The following is a 17,592-nucleotide window of genomic DNA, read 5'->3' on the forward strand; positions in this document are numbered from 1 at the left end:
AAAATTCTTAGAATAGTATAGGTTATCGCTTACATGATCGTAATTAAAGATTCAAATGCGATAGTATCTTCAACATGAGAATCAATAGATGAGTGAGACAAGAAATAACACAAATGAATACCTCTTGTTTTCATTTTTTCTTGCAGCAATTGTAGCTTGAATGTACATTAAATTGGAGGAGGGACATCCTTTTCTCCTCGCACAAAACATGAGTACTACTAGCATCAAGGTGGAGAAGATTACATCGATAATTTACATAAAAGTGGAGGAGGGACATCCTTTCTTTGGAGTGGAATAAGGCTCTTTGACACAAGAGCCACAGGCATTTTTCTCATTAAAATGTGGTTGACCATCAAAGATCAGAGAGTGCTACTAATTTTCATGATCATCACTCATTGATGCGAAACATGGTGAGAAGCTTTTTTACTTGATCACAGGTGCAGTAACTTTGACACAGCTTGACAAAAAATAAAACACACATCCAAGCACTATTCCGGTCATTGTCAAATGAGCTGTTGTTTACAAAGTTGGCCTTTCAAGCATATAGAGCTTGGCCAACGCATTGCACGCTGTAGATTTCGTACAGCGGGATGACATCTTGTAGAGGCCAAACTGGCTATGAGACAAAACCATGTACAAAGAATTCCTCCTGATGTCTTAAGAAACAATCAACCAAAAAGTGTCTTGGCTATGATGTATCTATGTGAAAGATTGGGGAACATAGTAACTCGGAAACTCAGTTCCTGGGCCTAACGGATGGGAAACTCCATTTCCAAAGTCACCCATTTCTCGTTTCGTTTGTGCCATTTCTCAATGAGTTTCTGAAGGTTACGTACAAAATTTAACTATAAGAAGCCATTTCTGATTCATTCCATTGCAAAGAGCAAGCCATTCCATCTTAGACAAAAATATCTGCAAAAGACAAAAAGCCTCCTCAGAACTGGCTACGAATGACATCGTAAAGATGAACATTTAGTAGCTTGGCTGCATTACTCTATCTACAAACAATACTACAATTAATTTGATCCAAAGATTTCGGGCATTGTACTCCTCAAAGAGAAATGCTCTTGAAAGATTTCTTAAGAACTACTTTCAACGGTCATCTTTGCATGGATTCAAATAAACAATGCAGACAAAGAAGTTCTCATCTCCATTTTAATTCTAGACTGACACAAAGTTCAAACCAAAGAAATACACACATTGAAAACTGCGACCCTTTCTTGAAGATCAGTTCTCCCTCAGTAGAAGAAGATAGATCTAGGGTTTTATAAGGCATTGTGGGCTCTCACAATGGAATGGTTCATTATTTATAGACACAATGCCACTATTTGTGAGCTCATTGGTGAAAATTTGAGCATAAGACATTTAAAAGTAGACCTCTATTGTCAAGACATAATAAACCATACAAAAATTGGAGCAATCAATCCAAAATTGGTAGGCGACATTTTGGGAATTTCCAAAAATCTCAGGGTTATTTTGGTGATTTTTGCTACATCATATGAAATTCATAAACAGATATACGTTATATCGTTTTGTGGATAACTGATATAACAAGGGAAGAAGAAGAGGAGAGATTTTTATCGTTTTGTGGATAACTGATATAACAAGGGAAGAAGAAGAGTAGAGAGATTTTTCTCGTATTGTGGATAACTGATGATATAACAAGGGAAGAAGAAGAGGAGAGATTTTTTAGATCGTAGGAACGATTTCAAGAGACCTCATAGATCTATCCTCAAAACCTGATGCTCCAGGGGCAACTAGGATAACCAATCTACCACACTTGGGTGATAGAAAGGCTATTCCAATTTCCTCCTCCTCTATTCCAATTCCAGTTTGATAGGGTACGAGTATTTTTTGCTTAAGGCCTTATCAAAGCATGGAACTCTTGGAAGAAATTGTAAACCGTTTGATAAAGCTTGTCGATTAGTGCCACATGGCAAGTTAATGATAGCCAATTTTCTTTCTCTATATCTCCTGTGAGAGGGGCATTGTGTCTTATGTAGGCCATTGTGCCATATACTTGACACTTGCTAGACGCCTTTGCGCAAATCCTACGTCTCTTTGCTTCAAAATCAAACCGTGCTTAGACAATCATGGCAATGACTTGTGATAGTATTGCATGCTGCCTAGTTGGTGTTGTTTGTTGTGCTTGGATTAATCCATTTCACAACAACAGCATTTGTTAGATGTGTCTTTGCCTTGATTTCCCTTGCCTCTACTTTTCAAGGCTGGCAGTGGAATCAATGACGACTACATTGCATGTTGCCTAGTTGGTGGTGTCTTTTGTGCTTGGATTAATCCATTTCACAACAACCGCATTTGTCAGTCAGATGCGTCTTTGCCTTGATTTCCCTTTCCTCTAGTTTTCAAGGCTGCAGTGGAATCAATGACGACAACATTCCTAAATGTTGGATTCTTACTGGGAGCTTGACCTGTTTCCTTTGATTTCACATTCGGGCATATACAAATGCATATATTGATTTGAGGCTTTAGAAGTGAAGTATACAAACTAATTTGTGACACGCTTGATCCTTTGGCTTGCTGCTCAGCTCACCCCGCCACTCCCCCTTGCCCAACCTCTCCCCCCTCGCTCCCTCCCTGCCCTCCCTGCGCACTGCCCCCTGGCTCACCCCCTGCCCCCCCAAAGCCCACCCCCGCCGCTCGCCTAACCCCTCGCGCTACCCCCCCTCCCGCCCCGCCCCTATTCGGTTTTTTTAGCCTCTCCCCTTCTCTGTCCTTGTATGTCCTTTGCCGCCTCTCAGCATTACGCCTTCTTCAGCAGCCGACACAGATAAAAGACTTTGCTCCGCCTCAGAGGGACTCGGCTGAAGCCCCCTCGCCCGACACCGCAGAACCTACAATCCGACTTGCTCTTTTGCCGACAGAGTAAGCGAACTTAGAAGCAGAAGTGGAGCGCCTTCAGGCCACTTTTGTTATCTACAAGATAATCGGCACCCGACGTAGCTGAGGAGAGGTGCGTGACCTGCTCCAGGCTCGCCTTCTATCGAAGGTGGAAAAGATCATCGACGTGCAGCTCTTCGGACGCGGCTACTACCAGAACAAGTTTGAGACTCCCGAGATGGCGTCCAAGGTCATTGCGATGAGCGCCCTGGCCATCCGAGCCATCAGGGCTCACTTTTGACAGTGGCGCCACGGTTTCGATCTGGCTACCGATGTCCTTATCGAGGAAGAAAACCTGCCCATTTTGGTCTGCTTCCCCCTTGAGGAGAGAAGAGCACCTCCTGCTACCGTTTTGGAGACACTGCGTACGGCAGTTTCAGTTGCTGCCAGGCCCGCAAGCAATTGTGGGCAGAGGCATCAGTATGCTAGGCAGGGCTCAATGGGTTACTATGCAGGTTCATGGTTGCCTTGTGGGTTTTTTGAACTTCTATACGCCCAACCAAGCGAGTGCACTGGCTGAGTTTTGGTCTCATCTGGTGGAGTCCTTACCTCATGCAGAGCAATGGTGCATTAAGGGGGATTGGCTGCTTGGGAACATCTATGTATGATTACTTGGTAAGCCCAACGTGACTTTCCACTTTCTGAGCCGAGTGAACCACTTGGCCTTGTGTCGATCGTTGATCAGTAAAAGATCTGATGGCTGCTGTAGCGATGCTTTTAACTCAATTATATCCAACAATTTCCCACTTTTAATGGCTGTGCTCAAGCAAAGCTTTTAGATTTGATTGTCGTGCGAAACAAACAGCACAGTGCGCACAGCACAACAAACCTCACACGAGGCAATTGTTTTGCTCCGAGACTGCCCGTAGGTAACAGGACTCGTCTTGCACTGGATAGGCAAAAGGTGCTTGAGCATGAGGCTAAGCGAAAAAAGAAGAGGAACAACAACTGAAGCAGTGGTGATGGACATGATAGCAGAAGTATACATTGACAATTGCCATGATGGCAGAAGTCACAGCAGCAGAAGAGATGATGATGGAGATTGCAGTAGACATGATCGACATGATGATGCAGATCGCGGTAGACATAATCGACATGATGATGCAGATCGCGGTAGACATAATCGACATAAGAGAAGGTATAAAAGAGACAAAGAGGATGATAGAGAAGCGATCATAGCCACAAGGATGTTGATCGAAGGACAGCATGATGATCACAGGTATAGATTCAATTATGTATATGCTGGCAGTGATGGCGATGGAGAACGCAGAGACTTGCTATATGTTTACTTGGTGAGCCAAAGGCTCTTTTTACTCTATCAGCCACCGTGTGGCAGAGCTTCAAAATTAAATTTAATAAAAAAAAGACCGTGAAAAGCAACGCTGGTTGGCAAGCAAACAAAAGCAATGTCGCAGGTTCGCAGAGGCGCCAGCTCGGAGCTTCACTGCGAACTGCAGATGCGCAGCAGTTCAGAGACGCAGCTTTGCAAAGCCAGCAGTTCAATATTCTTCAGGCAAGTCTCTGGCCATTCGTTGAGAGAGAGAGAGAGAGAGAGAGAGAGAGAGAGAGAGAGAGAGAGAGAGAGTTTTTAACGTCGTGGGAAACTATCCCAGGAGACCTCAAAGATCTATCCAACGAGAGAGATTCCATGCCAGAGGCTAGCGACAGGTGGCCACTCTTTGAGAGAGAGAGAGAGAGATGGTAACCGTTCTTGTCGATCAGCAAAGAGCGGGAGCGCAGGTGATGAAAGGGCACTAGGCCTGCTCAGAAAATGCCATCGCCATGCTAACTTGCCTCTGGTTATATAGTTCAGAATCCGCCTTTGGCGACTCTGCACGTGGGTAAGAGAGCATATCGTGAGCCCTCATTTGTTGCCTTGCCTCTCATGCGTGCCTCGCTCTCTCGGCGTTTCTGGATGTATGTGTGTGTGTGTGTGTGTGTGTGTGTGAGTGTGTGTCTATGTTCGTGTTTAGTGTTGGCTATTCATGGTTGACTGTTCGGTTATTCATGGTTAACTGGCCAACTCCTTCACAGGCTGGCTGCCGAGCCTCCTTGCCAGGCTCGAGCAGATGAGGTAGTTCGTGAGAACATTCAGTCCATGACGTAGATTCTGATAGTCTAAGAGCCGTTCTCCACGAGGCGGCCTCCTAGAGTCTGTTTGCTTCTAAGCCTCAATGCCTTGATAAATGCTCCACACAAACTCATCGTAAGCCTCCTGTTACACACATTGCATCCTCTCCATCTGCTCTTATACACACCCTTACACAAACTCATCGTAAGCCTCCTGTCACACACATTGCATCCTCTCCATCTGCTCTTATACACACCCTTTTGTGCTAACTAGACTTGCTTGGTGGGCGTTGCTATAGAACATCTATAGAATATAACAGGACATATGCAGATTGACAACAAGCATCTAGCACTGAAATAAACAAGTACAAAGTTCGTCAGACCCATATTTGCAATAGTGATGAGCGGACTAAATATGGTGTCTTCCTCTATGCGGACGCCGAACTCAAGATGCCCGTTATCATGCGACCTTGCATAGAGAAAGCAACAGGCAAACGTATTGTTTGGCCAATGCAAGTTTGCAACGAGTTCTCTTTCCAAGGTCAAATTCAAGCATCGGCCGGTCCCATGAATAGAACGCTACGATTGGAAAGACTCCTAGACTTCTTGAGGCCAGACCCTACATATGACAGCATGCTAGTGCATGGCCGATGAGTTACATAATTGAGGAGAAGCCCTGTTTGGTCTACAAGGAGAGTGTGCATTGCAAATAGGAAACTGGCTACAACGTAAGTGTCAGACTTACACCACTCTGTTGCTTCGCAGGTCTAAGGCATATACTTGTATGGCTAGTATGTCTCCAGGCTGGCCACCCATAGTCTAGGTTGTACCTGGTCCAACCGCCCGAGTTTGGGGCCGGCCGCCCACTTTGTCCGAGCACCCACATATATTTCCATATATCATTTTTCTATCGGGTCGTGGGGATTTTTATCAAGCCTTGCCCTACCTCCCCTTGGGCACCTATTTATGGGTGCCAGGGGGGTACCCACTTCCATACACATCTGATTGTATTGGGTCTTCAGCATTTTTGCATCAGGCTGCTAGCGCTTCACTTGTGGGATCATTTCATCGCCAGAAACCTCCTCTGTTCTATCTGCGTTTTTGGGTTTTCAGCCCATTTTCTTTGGTTTTATTGGTCACTTCATGTCGTTGACACCTGCAAACAGAAGGTTTTTGGTGCCAACAAGTGCAGCAAAAGTGGACTGCAAATTGACCTGCGTTTCTGCAACAGGAGGGCAACGCTCAACGTCTGAACCCCAAATCTAGCCCCACCTTCCTGGCTTTGCATCTGGTGCATTGCCAGCGAGTATCCTCTCCATCTTCATCAGATTTCAGCCATTACCCCTTGCTGTTTTCTCTGTTTTCAGCCCATCTGGGACAGTGACAGTGATTCACCACCCTTCCCTACACCCTCTGCACTGCTCCGGACCCTGCCGGGAGCGTACGAGCACGCTGAAAATCCCTGGACAGCAGTGTTTTCATCACCTTGCAGTTGCGTTTTTGGGTGGACAGCAGCCTCTTAGCTTGAGTTTTTTCAGAGGATGAAGTTACCTGCTGCCATGACACCATCCGATGGTGGTCCGTGCGGTCTTTCTGTGACTGCTACAGTACACGGTATCTTCGACATCGGCGTATAATCCTCGGGAGATCCATTCATTCCAGCCATCATTCGGTGGTTGCACACTCCAGAGGGGGTGGTGACTTGTGGTTTGCTATGGACACACATGTGCACTCATCAGAGGAGTTCACACGAGATGTGGCCATGCTCATGGCATATGGGATTCCGACATTCCCATAGAGGACACCATCATCTTGGGTGGACAGACACTTTGACCTCAACATTTCAACTTTACTTGCTTACACAGGAGCATCTACATGGACTTAGGGAGAGGATATGCTCATGGCATATGGGATTCCGACATTCCCATAGAGGACACCATCATCTTGGGTGGACAGACACTTTGACCTCAACATTTCAACTTTACTTGCTTACACAGGAGCATCTACATGGACTTAGGGAGAGGATCTTGGATCTCTTCTTGGACAGGTTCATTTACTTGGATCTACAACCAAGAGTGGGACTTCACTGCTTTTGACTCTCTTGGAGGGTTTACCCACGAGATGTGGGAGATCAGGTATCTTCATGCGACTACTTCTGGAGTCACCCAAAGCTTGGCTTGGACGGCAGTGCAGTTGCTCCTTCACACTCTTGATCCTTTGGATTTTTACCTTCAGAGTTGCTCATACTCATCCTCGGCAACCTCACAGCAGACTCCTCCCCCGACCTGGGCAGTAGGCCATTCCCATTCACCTTGAGAGCCACACCGACCCGACCAGGTCTAGTGGCATTGTTGGCGGGATTATGTTTTGGTTGACACCGGAGGACTAGAGGCAGGAGTTACAGGCAGGTCGGCGCAGACATCTTGGTCTGGCCACTGATTCCCAGATTCTCCTTAGCACAGACTGCTTAGTTTGGCTTCCCTACTTCACGAAGGATTTTTCCAGGTGTAGACATTTCGTCTGACCACACCTTTTCTCAAAGGACCTTCAGAGCGCAAACTACTTAGTCTGGCTTTCCCCTCATCTTGGATTACCCTACCTACTGAAAGGACACCATCCAATGGTGGTCCGTGCGGTCTATCAGTGACTGCCGCAGCTTACGGTAGCTTCTACAATGCAGAATCCTTAGTCTAGCTTTCCTTGATTCGGAGGACATTTATGACGCAAATTACTACATCTGGCCTTCCTGGAGTTTTACACAGCTTAGCCACCTGGCCACACTAAGTTGCAGGTTTATGCATTGACAAGCTTCCGTGCATTCTCATGACGGTTCCTGAGCTTCTCCATTTTCTCCAGACGGTTTGACTACAGACACCACAGATCCTATTGGGTAGGACACTTGCAGGTCTATTGGCACTTCTTTCACGACAAGGAGTTGTTTTCACACTCAATTCGGGACCTTCACGCAGTATCTTCACCGTGTATCGGCAAAGTACAACAGTTTGCTACACTGCTCCTGACGGCACTTTACCATGGAGATTTCTTGGCGGTTGGGACACCCCAGACTGCTGTTACACTCGCAGAGTTTGTCGAAGTATTGTCCTTCAGTGGACATTGCAGCAGACATCTTCATCATTTGCCTCACATCTTCGGCTTCATGCGGTTTGTTTAGCATCCGGTGCTGAGAGGGGGTGTTAGACTTACACCACTCTATTGCTTCACAGGTCTAGGGCATACTTATACGGCTAGTATGTCTCCAGGCTGGCCACCCATAGTCCGGCCGCCCGAGTTTGGGGCAACGGCTGCCCACTTTGTCCGGGCGCCCACATATATTTCCATATATCATTTTTCTATTGGGTCGTGGGGATTTTGATCAGGCCTTGCCCTACCTCCCCTTGGGCACCTATTTATGGGTGCCAGGGGGGTACCCACTTCCATACACATCTGATTGTATTGGGTCTTTTGCTCATGGTAGTCATGGGGGGACTGATCACCCCCTCTTCATTATATCTTGCGTTTGTGTCTAATGTCTCTCTCTCTCTCTCTCTCTCTCTCTCTCTCTCTCTCTCTCTCTCTCTCTCTCGCTCACGCTTCCGCACACGCGCAATCTCACATTAAGACAGGAGAAAGAGTTCACGACCAAGCAGAGAGAGATAGTGCAATTTTAACAAGGGAAAATCTATCGACAAGCACCCATGACTCTTTATGTAGCGAACCTTTGACATAGAATATAAAATTACATCTTCTTCTCTTTAAACTTAATCAATATGCCACATCTCATGTATTTGTCTTAATGCGTGTTTTGTGTTTGGCAGGGAGAGCATATGTTCACAACACTTGACGTTTCAATTGCACAAGCGCGACACCAACTCGACAACACTACAAGGTTCATTATTTGCATCTAGCACCACATGACTATGCGTTTGCTTGGCGCAACACATAAACACTACGGGACAGGGCACGGCTTCCGTTTCTTATAACTTTTGGAGAGACCACAGTGCGAGCTCTCCACCATACGTTTGTATGGGACCTCTGCATGACGTGCACTGTATACTTTGCAGTTTCAATCTATGACGTTTTATTGCAAGACGATATGGTTAACTATTCACATTGCTTTTTTGTAGCTTGACTCAAAATTGTCCTCCAGCTTGCACAATTGGATGACATTCGTACACGATTATCAGGTAGGTAGTGTAGTTCAATTTTTATGGTATGTTTATGCTTTCTGTATGTTTGAGTTTGTCAAAGCTTCCTTAAGTTTACTTTGGCCACATGTTTTCCTCACCAATGCATGCTCAATTTCGATCATCGTATCTATATATGAAATAGACATGCATTTTGTCATAAAATCTAATATCTAACCAACCCAAATGATTTTCTCATATTAAACTGATCATTTAATGTGAGAGAATAAACGAGAACAAGGGTTAGAATATAGATATGTACTTACATATCTATCTCAATACGGGGCCAATGGTAAAGGGGTCCAAATGAGAGATGGTATGTCAAAGAGCAAGGCTAACTAATGAAGCTTAATAGACCTTAGGGTTAGCTTCATTAAAGACCTCCAATACTTAGTGTTAAAAGTCCTTTGACCTAGGGCTGTGCTTGAGGTGGGCCCAAGCTTGAGGTGTTTGTCGTGCCTGATGACTGAGATGCTTGAAGTGCTTGATGATTGAGATGCTTGCGGTGCTTGTCATGCTTGAGATGCTAGGGTTGTACTTGAGGTGGGAACCAAGCCCAAGCTTGAGGGGCTTAATGACTGTGCTTGTGGTGAGAACAGGGTCCAAGGTTGAGGGGCTTTTGGTGGCACAAAAGTCAAAGCAAATCCCTACAAGGAAGGGGCGAGCCATGCAAGAAGGGGAAGTGTTTACCAAAAACTTTTTTAGAAACCAATGAAAAAAAGGAGAGCTTTGAAAATCTACCAATTTTTAGAGAAATTTAGTCAGTTTTTGTTGGTTTTTACACTAAAATCCTCAAAATTTAGCCGGTTTCCGTCAAGGCGGCCCTCAAAACTAACCGAGAATTTTCAATTTTTGTCCTTCGAAAATACACTACAGGCCGGTTGACCACTCTCTCTCCCAAAGGGCACCCCTTGCCCAAGAGGCAAGTAGGACACATGTCAAGCCCCTAGCTAGGTTACCCTCATGGTGTGCCTAAAGCCTATTGGTTGGCCTTCCAAGGGGTTCAATGATAATTTAGTGGATTTAATTAATTGTTTTAGCATTTATCAAGTCCTCTCTCTCAAAGGGAAAAGGGAGACACTTGTCTCAAGGCTACCCTTGTTGCTTGGTATGACTCTTGCTTGTGATTGGCTAGGCCTGGAGGGGTCCAATGAGCTTCAAACATGAGCTACAAGGGGGGGTCGACCAAAGCATACTAGGGGGTTGCTTGAGGGGTATACTCTCTCACACACTCACACACACTCTCATTGTGTGAAGTGCAAAGTGCAAGAGCTCCATCTCCTTCTCCAAGCTAGTAGAGAAGTTGAGAGCCTAGACCAACACTCTTGGCTATGGAATGCAAATCCAACCAAGAGCCATGCTTCAATGCTTAAGCTTGCCGTCTTCTCCATCTTCATTACTATGCTATTATGTATGCTAGCAAGAAGAGTGATGATAAGTGAGGAACTAATTCTTTCTCCTATGAAATGTTTCTTCTTCCTCTTCCCTACCCTCATTCCTTGCTAGCTCTCTCCACCTTAGAAGGTGTTTGAGGTCTTGGGACTGAGGCTTGGGATAGTTAATGCTTTCCACAAAGTTTATGTTATGCTCGTGATGCATGAAGCTTTCCATCTTCATTGCATCACCTAGGTCACAAGTGTCAGAGTGTGCAGCGGAGGTGAGAGAGAAAGAGACAATGGCACGAGAGAGAGAGAGAGAGAGAGAGAGAGAGAGAGAGAGAGAGAGAGAGAGAAGAGATATCACAGGAGACAGATGGTGGAAAGGCTGGCAGCCCAATAACTCCAGATGGCAAACTCTACATGATGATGATACAATAAAATGAGTGTGCCCCCCCTCCTATATATAGGAGAATAGGGGCCGATCGAGCAATAATCCTCAATATAGCCCAATGACCTAAAAATATGACCCTCCAATATAAATGGGGGAATATGTGACCAAAACAGGTCTAAAGTGAAAAATGTGTTGAACAACCCTAGGTGTGCCTGAGATCCCTGTCCAGTAGGTGTACGGGTAGCCAATCCACAACCAAGGGCGAGTGCACGTGAGCGGTGAGGAGCCTGTAGACAGTGTGCGAATGGAGATGAAGAAAATCTAACAACAAGGAACACAAAGATTGTATTGTAACAAGTCTCTCTTGATGGGAGAAACTATAATACAAATGCCTACTAGAGGGGGAGGCGGCTCCACATAAATCCGGTCCTCAACTGTTGTCATGTTCTCTAAACTCTCTCTCTTGCAAAGTATTGTTCAGGCCAAGTTAACTAAATGCTATGTTTATGTTGCTACTATCAATTATGTTCACCCGCTATGCTCACAAAAGTACTTTCTCTAATTTCCACTACTCTCAAAGTTAATAGGCCATTTCCATTACATTGGTATCAGAGCATTTGGTTTCTCTTTTCTTGCTTAAGAAGAGAGGTCCTTAAGTAGCCTATAAATGGTTGATTTTGTTAATTATATAAGGGTAAGTGGGACTGGGATCTATTATCGGTTTTGTTGAGCCCACTGTGTGGGATATGGTGCACACCTCGGGAGCTTTGGACTTAATAATGGGGTCTTTTTAGACTTGCCTGCGGCTTTACCATTATGAGCCATAAGAAGTCTGAAAGGAGCTAGCCCTCGGCAACTCTGCAATATTAGACCCACTCCACTACTCTCTGTAATTAACCACTTCGAGCCGTGGGTGTAGATCCTTAAGTGTCAATTTTCAAAGGCTAAGAAGAGTGGCAACTAAGGTTTTGAATTGCCAAAGCATACACTAAGTACACAAATTTAGTTAACATGGCTGACAATAACCAAGAGAGTAGAATGACACATTGATAACTTTGATTTTGCACATGAAGGTGCTAATGATGATGCCCCCATGGTTGTCAATTATCTCGTTACTAAGTTACAGCAAGCTATGGGCAACCCTGCTTTGCAAGCCACAACTTCGCGCTTATGGGATTTCCCTCCCTCTCCAAGAGGAGAGAGCTTAGGAGGCCTCTTGAAGAGACCCCCAAAAGAAGACTCTCTCCCATACGAGAGGAGGAATCCAAAGAGCAAGAAAGCAATGAAACTGTAAGTTCCTCCGAAGACGTGGCTCCACGAAGACGGCGGTCTAGACGATCGCCAACTCCTCCCAAGAGGAAAACGTTCGACACACGGTCCTTCTCCTCGTCACTCCAGAAAGGGAAGAGAGGAAACAAAGAAAGAAAAGGGCAACAAATAGGTCACCCTCTTCTTCACCTTCCTCCTCTTCCGATGAAAGCTATGGCTATTCTCCTAGAGAATACAAGAGGGGAGGACATCGCAAATCATACTCTACATGGCGAAGGTCACAAAAGCTCAAGAAGTTCAAAGAGGGAGGAAAGAGTATCTCTTTTTTCACCTATGATGGCACTTTTGGTGCCACCGACAAAGTATTGGTCTTCATCCAGCAATTTGAAGCGGCCTTTGGAGACGAGGGCTTCACGGAGTCCTCCAAGACACGCCATGTAGCTATGCACTTCCAAAAATCGGCTCGTCAATGGTGGGCTAGCCTTCGTGGCAACGGCAGACATGGAAAACTCTACGAGTTTCTATCATGAAGCAAATCCTTGCAAGCGATGCAAAGGATAAAGTGCTCAACGAATGGCGCAGTTTAAAGCTTCTCTCTCATGAGTCTATCCACAAATATGTAGACAAGTTTTGGGGTTTACATCTCAAGGCTACTGTCTTCCAAAAGATAGACTTTGCTAAGAAAAAGCAACAGTTTTGTGCAAGATTACTTGAAGAGATGGCCGGATAAGTCAACTCTCAACGGCCTGGTTCTATCATCGAAGTAATCCATCGCACCATGGTTGCTTCGCGCATCAATTTCCAACAAGGGGCTAGACGGAATGTCAAGCCCATGGAAAATAAAGACAAAAATGATGCAAAGGGGAAAACCAATGCCCAAAATTCTTCCCAAGGCAATTCCAACAACAACAACAACAACTATCGGTCTAAGGAGAAGGGAGCTTACAAAGGTAAAAATAAACTCTCTCCTGAAGAGCTTGAAGCTTTTCGCAAGGACCATAAGTGTTTTAAGTGTGGGGAGCAAGGACATGGCTATCGTTCTTGCCCCAAGAAAAATGCTCGCAATGAGACTCCTAGGGCTTCCACCATCGAAGCTTCAAAAGAGGATGCTCATTGCAAAGGTGCGCCTCTCTCCTATGCTTGGGGAAAGACGAGAGCATGATGCCTTCATCTTGTTTGACCCTGGCTCTACTCACAACTTCATATCAACGGAGTTGGCCACCAAGTTGGGCATTCAAGCTTTTGAGATGGGAGATGCTGTAACGGCCGACACTACTTTCAAGGGACAGCGAGCCTCTGTTACTCCCTTGATTGGGAAGTTGAGGCTCCATGTCCAAAGCTATGTCGACAAAGAAGACTTTTTCATCTCTCCTCTCCAACATCAGGATGCTATCCTAGGGGCACCATGGTTCAACCGCACGGCTGCCAACATGAAGTTCCCTGAAAGCAGAATCTACTTCACCTACAAGGGAAAGACCATGTATATAGATGCTAGTGAGTTTGGTCGTACTATATTACTTGTAAATCCTCCTGCTTTTGATAAATCAATGAAGAGCTCAATTTTTGCGTACATGATTTTTGTCAAAGAGTCCCTAAAAGGTCCTAATGTTTCATCAAATGTAAATGCTAAGAATCAAGAAGAGTTAGACTTGTCTAATTTCCTAAAAGGATTCCAAGATGTGTTCATCAATGATATCCCATGGACTTACCTCCAAAACGAGGGGATGATGACCATCAAATTGAGCTCCTACCAAGGAGCTCACCGCCTAACAAGCCTCCTTATCGAGTTTCTCAAGCTCAACAAGAGGAGATTATGAGGCAAGTACAAGAATTGGTAGACAAAGGAATGGTGAGGCCTAGCTCCTCTCCCTTTTGTTCTCCAGTCCTTTTAGTGCAAATGAAAGATGGTACATACCGTATGTGTGTGGACTATCAAGCATTAAACCATATCACTATCAAATACAAATTTCCCGTGCCACAGGTCGAAGGTCTGTTTGATAAGCTACAAGGCTCTACCTACTTCAGTAGGATTGACCTTAAAAGTGGCTATCATCAAATAAGGATAGTGAATGAAGATATTGTAAAGACCGTGTTCCGTACAACGTTTGGTCTTTATGAATATCTTCTCATGCCTTTTGGTTTGACAAATGCTCCAGCCATGTTCAATCGTTTAATGGAGAAAATCTTTAGACTCTACCACAAATTCATTGGAGTGTTCTTTGATGATATCATCATCTACTCCAAATCCTTGGAGGAACACAAGCAACATCTACAAGTAATTTTTCAAGCATTGAGGGGGAACAAGCTTTTTCTCAACCAAAAGAAAAGTGAATTTTTCCTTCACGAGATTCAATACTTAGGTCATATTATCTCTCAAGATGGTATCCGTATGGATCCATCGAAGTTAGAGGTAATAAAAGCATGGCCTAATCCAAGGAATCTACATGAGCTAAGAAGCTTTATTGGTATGTGTGCATAGTATAGATGCTTCATAGCAAAATTCTCGCAAATAGTAGGACCATTACATGACTTAACAAAGAAGAACGTTAAGTATTTATGGACTGCTAAGGAGCAAAAACCTTTTGACAAGCTCAAAGAAAAGCTTACCTCCCAACCAGTCCTCATGCTTCCGGATCTCTCAAGTGATGCTTGTGGTGATTGCCTTGGAGCGGTTTTGCTTCAAGAAGGGCATGCCATAGCATACGAGAGCCGAAGGCTCAATACAGATGAACGTGTCTTAGGCATTTATGAGAAAGAGCTTTTAGTTATTCTACATGCCCTAGACACATGGAAGCATTATTTATTGGGAACTCCATTTATTTTACAAACCGACCACCAAAGTCTCAAGTACTTCATGACGCAAACCAAGCTTTCCGACAAACAAATGAGGTGGGCAAATTTTCTTTCGCAATTTAATTTTCATATTGCTCACATTGCGGGTTCACACAATCAAGTGGCCTATGCACTTTCACGACAACCAAAAGTTAATGCGGTGTTTATAGCTACTCACAATGATCTATCATCTATGATAGATGAGTATGTTACTGACCATGACTATAGAGACATAATGTCAGCCCTTGCTTTGGGAAAGAAAGAGGAACCATTCACCTTGCAGGATGGTTATCTTCTCCACGGTAATAGGCTATGTGTTACCCACTCCCTTCGTGAGAAAGTCATGTATGAATCCCATGCTCCTCCCTATGCCGGGCATAGAGGCATTCAACCTACTCTTCGAGGAGTAGAAACGTACTTCTATTGGCCTACCATGAAAGTGGACATACAAGAGTATGTTTCAAAATGTTTAGTATGCCAAAAGACCAAGTATGATAGAGGGAAGCAACCTGGGTTACTCCAACCATTGCCTATCCCAAATTCACCATGGGAGAGTATATCCATGGATTTCATCTTTGGATTACCCAAGTCTATCCATGGGAATACCAGAATATGGACAATAGTCGACAGGTTTAGCAAGCAAGCACACTTCATTCTTGTCATATCACAGATTTTCAAACACCATGGATTACCAACATCCATCGTGTCAGATAGAGATCCTAGAATGACCAGTAATTTCCGGAAGGGTCTCTTTGAAAATCTAGGGATAAGATTGAATTTCTCTTCGGCCTATCACTCCACAAATGGATGGCCAAAGTGAGATAGTCAATCTTACGATACTCGATCTACTAAAGACTTATGTTACCGAAGTAGATCAACGCTCACAATAGGAAAAGTACTTACCTCTTGTAGAGTATGCGTACAATAATACTGTACATACTTCTACGGGAAAAGCACCTTTCGAAATCATTGAGGAAAGACCTAAAAGTCCTTTGCTACTTAAGGTACATGGGAAGATCTTCGCTGCCGATGAGTATAGCCGTGACCTACAAGAATCTTTTCAAAAGATTAAGGAGGCTATATCCATCTCTCAACAAAGGCAAAAAGCTATTGCTGACAAGCATAGAAGGGCCTTAACGTTCAAAGAAGTTAATTGGGTCTTACTCAAGTTTCCCAAGGCTCGATTGAGGCAAACGACGGGTCAAAAATCCTACGGGCCATCAAAAGTATTATGATAAGCTAGCAAAAAGAAACTATGGTCCTTTCCAAATCTTAAAGCCCATCAATGAGATGGCTTATCAACTTAAGTTGCCTAACCATTGGCTCATACACAATGCTTTTCATGTGAGCCTATTGAAGTCCTACAAAGGAGAGCCACCAAAAGAACCAATTATTGAAGACCCTCCCCAAGTTGAAGACCAAGAAGAGGTGCTACAACCCGAAGCTATCCTTCGGCATGAAGACATGGTAAGATTATCTGACGGTATCTTATTAAGTTCAAAAATTATCCTTTTGAAGATGCTAGATGGATGCAAGGAATACAGCTTAAGAATAGTATGAACCTTGTCAATGCTTACAATGCCACACTAGAATAAGCAAATGTACAAATTTCTTTTAAATGACCAATGTTTTTTTCTTATAAGACTAGTTCGCTCTTTTTATTATGCACAAATTTGAATAGTATACATGCTTAGAATCATGTTTGTGATGACGACGTCTCTCAAACACCAAGTAGAATTTGTCACTCTAATTGGTAGAATGAAATGGACTAAGGAGCAGACATGCTTGCGACAGCTAGTGTTAAAAGTCTTTTGACCTTAGGTAAGCTAGGGCTGTGCTTGAGGTGGGAACCCGGCCCAAGCTTGAGGTGCTTGTCATGCCTGATGACTGAGATGCTTGAGATGCTTGAGATGCTTGTCATGCTTGAGATGCTAGGGTTGTACTTGAGGTGGGAACTAAGCCCAAGCTTGAGGGGCTTAAGGAGTGTGATTGTGGTGAGAACAGGGCCCAAGGTTGAGGGGCTTGAGGTGGCACAAAAGTCAAAGCAAATCCCTACAAGGAGGGGGCGAGCCATGCAAGAAGGGGGGGTGGTTGCTTGACCACTCTCTCTCCCAAAGGACACCCCTTGCCCAAGAGGCAAGTAGGACACATGTCAAGCCCCTAACTAGGTTACCCTCATGGTGTGCCTGTCACAAACTGGTGACATGGCTGCCCAGTACATACACAAGCAATGGACCCCAGGAAAATGCGGTTAAATGCTGACGTGGCTGGCTGACTGCAAAAAATGCCATACTGTTGACGTGGCAATTCCGTACGACTGCTGACGTGGCGGCCCGCAAATCGCGGCGGATTTCACGGCAGCTGAAAAGCAAGCTTTTGGCTATGCAAGGCTAGAATCCCATGCAATTTTGAAAGTTACTAAAGCATAGGAGGAAGAGAGAGAGAAAGAGCCTCTGCTTTATTTTTCAAAGCTTTTAATGCTTTTGAGAACAACTTTTGGGCTCTGCTTTTAGCATCCCTTTGTAATCTTTAAATATGCGGCAGGGCCTCATAACTCAGAGCATCT

The 17,592-nt window shown here is 44.5% G+C and overlaps 1 long non-coding RNA gene across 1 annotated transcript in view; it reads right to left on the reverse strand.

Moving 5' to 3' along the window:
- Positions 1 to 480: 480 nt before the first annotated feature.
- Positions 481 to 17,592, reverse strand: part of LOC147417777 (uncharacterized) — an 84,681-nt gene continuing 67,569 nt past the window's right edge. Inside the window, exon 3 of the long non-coding RNA XR_015187282.1 lies at positions 481 to 912. This is a non-coding gene — a long non-coding RNA (uncharacterized LOC147417777). The remainder of the gene's footprint in view (positions 913 to 17,592) is intronic.

Source organism: Adiantum capillus-veneris, chromosome 30, assembly GCF_014529385.1.
Source record: "Adiantum capillus-veneris isolate H3 chromosome 30, ASM1452938v2, whole genome shotgun sequence".
NCBI lineage: Eukaryota > Viridiplantae > Streptophyta > Polypodiopsida > Polypodiales > Pteridaceae > Adiantum > Adiantum capillus-veneris.